A 5,000-nucleotide genomic window follows, 5' to 3' on the forward strand; every position below is an offset into this window, starting at 1 on the left:
CGTCGTGAGCGGAGCAAAACGTCAGCCATCTCAGCACCCTGGAACCCCCCGGGTGGCACAGGGCTGGATGGGGCTTTCGTATAGCAGGGACGGTGCTGCCTCTCGCTTCGCTCGCTGTTCGCCGCTCACCGCTCGCTCGCTCAGCCAAAAATGGCCAGTTTTGGCCCGTTTTTGGGCTGTTTTGGCCTGTTTTTGGTCCGTTCTTGCATGGCGCGGTGACCGTCGTGAGCGGAGCAAAACGTCAGCCATCTCAGCACCCTGGAACCCCCCGGGTGGCACAGGGCTGGATGGGGCTTTCGTATAGCAGGGACGGTGCTGCCTCACGCTTCGCTCGCTGTTCGCCGCTCGCCGCTCGCTCGCGCAGCCAAAAATGACCAGTTTTGGCCCGTTTTTGGGCTGTTTTGGCCTGTTTATGGTCCGTTCTTGCGTGGTGCGGTGACCGTCGTGAGCGGAGCAAAACGTCAGCCATCTCAGCACCCTGGAACCCCCCGGGTGGCACAGGGCTGGATGGGGCTTTCGTATATAGCAGGGACGGTGCTGCCTCTCGCTTCGCTCGCTGTCCGCCGCTCGCCGCTCGCTCGCGCAGCCAAAAATGGCCAGTTTTGGCCCGTTTTTGGGCCGTTTTGGCCAGTTTTTGGCCTGTTCTTGCATTGCGCGGTGACCGTCGAGAGCGGAGCAAAACGTCAGCCATCTCAGCACCCTGGAACCCCCCGGGTGGCACAGGGCTGGATGGGGCTTTCGTATAGCAGGGACGGTGCTGCCTCTCGCTTCGCTCGCTGTCCGCCGCTCGCCGCTCGCTCGTGCAGCCAAAAATGGCCAGTTTTGGCCCGTTTTTGGGCCGTTTTGGCCAGTTTTTGGCCTGTTCTTGCATTGCGCGGTGACCGTCGAGAGCGGAGCAAAACGTCAGCCATCTCAGCACCCTGGAACCCCCCGGGTGGCACAGGGCTGGATGGGGCTTTCGTATAGCAGGGACGGTGCTGCCTCTCGCTTCGCTCGCTGTCCGCCGCTCGCCGCTCGCTCGTGCAGCCAAAAATGGCCAGTTTTGGCCCGTTTTTGGGCCGTTTTGGCCAGTTTTTGGCCTGTTCTTGCATTGCGCGGTGACCGTCGAGAGCGGAGCAAAACGTCAGCCATCTCAGCACCCTGGAACCCCCCGGGTGGCACAGGGCTGGATGGGGCTTTCGTATAGCAGGGACGGTGCTGCCTCTCGCTTCGCTCGCTGTCCGCCGCTCGCCGCTCGCTCGTGCAGCCAAAAATGGCCAGTTTTGGCCCGTTTTTGGGCCGTTTTGGCCAGTTTTTGGCCTGTTCTTGCATTGCGCGGTGACCGTCGAGAGCGGAGCAAAACGTCAGCCATCTCAGCACCCTGGAACCCCCCGGGTGGCACAGGGCTGGATGGGGCTTTCGTATAGCAGGGACGGTGCTGCCTCTCGCTTCGCTCGCTGTCCGCCGCTCGCCGCTCGCTCGTGCAGCCAAAAATGGCCAGTTTTGGCCCGTTTTTGGGCCGTTTTGGCCAGTTTTTGGCCTGTTCTTGCATTGCGCGGTGACCGTCGAGAGCGGAGCAAAACGTCAGCCATCTCAGCACCCTGGAACCCCCCGGGTGGCACAGGGCTGGATGGGGCTTTCGTATAGCAGGGACGGTGCTGCCTCTCGCTTCGCTCGCTGTCCGCCGCTCGCCGCTCGCTCGTGCAGCCAAAAATGGCCAGTTTTGGCCCGTTTTTGGGCCGTTTTGGCCAGTTTTTGGCCTGTTCTTGCATTGCGCGGTGACCGTCGAGAGCGGAGCAAAACGTCAGCCATCTCAGCACCCTGGAACCCCCCGGGTGGCACAGGGCTGGATGGGGCTTTCGTATAGCAGGGACGGTGCTGCCTCTCGCTTCGCTCGCTGTCCGCCGCTCGCCGCTCGCTCGTGCAGCCAAAAATGGCCAGTTTTGGCCCGTTTTTGGGCCGTTTTGGCCAGTTTTTGGCCTGTTCTTGCATTGCGCGGTGACCGTCGAGAGCGGAGCAAAACGTCAGCCATCTCAGCACCCTGGAACCCCCCGGGTGGCACAGGGCTGGATGGGGCTTTCGTATAGCAGGGACGGTGCTGCCTCTCGCTTCGCTCGCTGTCCGCCGCTCGCCGCTCGCTCGTGCAGCCAAAAATGGCCAGTTTTGGCCCGTTTTTGGGCCGTTTTGGCCAGTTTTTGGCCTGTTCTTGCATTGCGCGGTGACCGTCGAGAGCGGAGCAAAACGTCAGCCATCTCAGCACCCTGGAACCCCCCGGGTGGCACAGGGCTGGATGGGGCTTTCGTATAGCAGGGACGGTGCTGCCTCTCGCTTCGCTCGCTGTCCGCCGCTCGCCGCTCGCTCGTGCAGCCAAAAATGGCCAGTTTTGGCCCGTTTTTGGGCCGTTTTGGCCAGTTTTTGGCCTGTTCTTGCATTGCGCGGTGACCGTCGAGAGCGGAGCAAAACGTCAGCCATCTCAGCACCCTGGAACCCCCCGGGTGGCACAGGGCTGGATGGGGCTTTCGTATAGCAGGGACGGTGCTGCCTCTCGCTTCGCTCGCTGTCCGCCGCTCGCCGCTCGCTCGCGCAGCCAAAAATGGCCAGTTTTGGCCCGTTTTTGGGCCGTTTTGGCCAGTTTTTGGCCTGTTCTTGCATTGCGCGGTGACCGTCGAGAGCGGAGCAAAACGTCAGCCATCTCAGCACCCTGGAACCCCCCGGGTGGCACAGGGCTGGATGGGGCTTTCGTATAGCAGGGACGGTGCTGCCTCTCGCTTCGCTCGCTGTCCGCCGCTCGCCGCTCGCTCGTGCAGCCAAAAATGGCCAGTTTTGGCCCGTTTTTGGGCCGTTTTGGCCAGTTTTTGGCCTGTTCTTGCATTGCGCGGTGACCGTCGAGAGCGGAGCAAAACGTCAGCCATCTCAGCACCCTGGAACCCCCCCGGGTGGCACAGGGCTGGATGGGGCTTTCGTATAGCAGGGACGGTGCTGCCTCTCGCTTCGCTCGCTGTCCGCCGCTCGCCGCTCGCTCGTGCAGCCAAAAATGGCCAGTTTTGGCCCGTTTTTGGGCCGTTTTGGCCAGTTTTTGGCCTGTTCTTGCATTGCGCGGTGACCGTCGAGAGCGGAGCAAAACGTCAGCCATCTCAGCACCCTGGAACCCCCCGGGTGGCACAGGGCTGGATGGGGCTTTCGTATAGCAGGGACGGTGCTGCCTCTCGCTTCGCTCGCTGTCCGCCGCTCGCCGCTCGCTCGTGCAGCCAAAAATGGCCAGTTTTGGCCCGTTTTTGGGCCGTTTTGGCCAGTTTTTGGCCTGTTCTTGCATTGCGCGGTGACCGTCGAGAGCGGAGCAAAACGTCAGCCATCTCAGCACCCTGGAACCCCCCGGGTGGCACAGGGCTGGATGGGGCTTTCGTATAGCAGGGACGGTGCTGCCTCTCGCTTCGCTCGCTGTCCGCCGCTCGCCGCTCGCTCGCGCAGCCAAAAATGGCCAGTTTTGGCCCGTTTTTGGGCCGTTTTGGCCAGTTTTTGGCCTGTTCTTGCATTGCGCGGTGACCGTCGAGAGCGGAGCAAAACGTCAGCCATCTCAGCACCCTGGAACCCCCCGGGTGGCACAGGGCTGGATGGGGCTTTCGTATAGCAGGGACGGTGCTGCCTCTCGCTTCGCTCGCTGTCCGCCGCTCGCCGCTCGCTCGTGCAGCCAAAAATGGCCAGTTTTGGCCCGTTTTTGGGCCGTTTTGGCCAGTTTTTGGCCTGTTCTTGCATTGCGCGGTGACCGTCGAGAGCGGAGCAAAACGTCAGCCATCTCAGCACCCTGGAACCCCCCGGGTGGCACAGGGCTGGATGGGGCTTTCGTATAGCAGGGACGGTGCTGCCTCTCGCTTCGCTCGCTGTCCGCCGCTCGCCGCTCGCTCGTGCAGCCAAAAATGGCCAGTTTTGGCCCGTTTTTGGGCCGTTTTGGCCAGTTTTTGGCCTGTTCTTGCATTGCGCGGTGACCGTCGAGAGCGGAGCAAAACGTCAGCCATCTCAGCACCCTGGAACCCCCCGGGTGGCACAGGGCTGGATGGGGCTTTCGTATAGCAGGGACGGTGCTGCCTCTCGCTTCGCTCGCTGTCCGCCGCTCGCCGCTCGCTCGTGCAGCCAAAAATGGCCAGTTTTGGCCCGTTTTTGGGCCGTTTTGGCCAGTTTTTGGCCTGTTCTTGCATTGCGCGGTGACCGTCGAGAGCGGAGCAAAACGTCAGCCATCTCAGCACCCTGGAACCCCCCGGGTGGCACAGGGCTGGATGGGGCTTTCGTATAGCAGGGACGGTGCTGCCTCTCGCTTCGCTCGCTGTCCGCCGCTCGCCGCTCGCTCGCGCAGCCAAAAATGGCCAGTTTTGGCCCGTTTTTGGGCCGTTTTGGCCAGTTTTTGGCCTGTTCTTGCATTGCGCGGTGACCGTCGAGAGCGGAGCAAAACGTCAGCCATCTCAGCACCCTGGAACCCCCCGGGTGGCACAGGGCTGGATGGGGCTTTCGTATAGCAGGGACGGTGCTGCCTCTCGCTTCGCTCGCTGTCCGCCGCTCGCCGCTCGCGCAGCCAAAAATGGCCAGTTTTGGCCCGTTTTTGGGCCGTTTTGGCCAGTTTTTGGCCTGTTCTTGCATTGCGCGGTGACCGTCGAGAGCGGAGCAAAACGTCAGCCATCTCAGCACCCTGGAACCCCCCGGGTGGCACAGGGCTGGATGGGGCTTTCGTATAGCAGGGACGGTGCTGCCTCTCGCTTCGCTCGCTGTTCGCCGCTCGCCGCTCGCTCGCGCAGCCAAAAATGGCCAGTTTTGGCCCGTTTTTGGGCTGTTTTGGCCAGTTTTTGGCCTGTTCTTGCGTGGTGCGGTGACCGTCGTGAGCGGAGCAAAACGTCAGCCATCTCAGCACCCTGGAACCCCCCGGGTGGCACAGGGCTGGATGGGGCTTTCGTATAGCAGGGACGGTGCTGCCTCTCGCTTCGCTCGCTGTTCGCCGCTCGCCGCTCGCTCGCGCAGCCAAAAATGGCCAGTTT

The sequence above is a fragment of the Musa acuminata genome, unplaced genomic scaffold (assembly GCF_036884655.1).
Source record: "Musa acuminata AAA Group cultivar baxijiao unplaced genomic scaffold, Cavendish_Baxijiao_AAA HiC_scaffold_517, whole genome shotgun sequence".
NCBI classification, from domain to species: domain Eukaryota; kingdom Viridiplantae; phylum Streptophyta; class Magnoliopsida; order Zingiberales; family Musaceae; genus Musa; species Musa acuminata.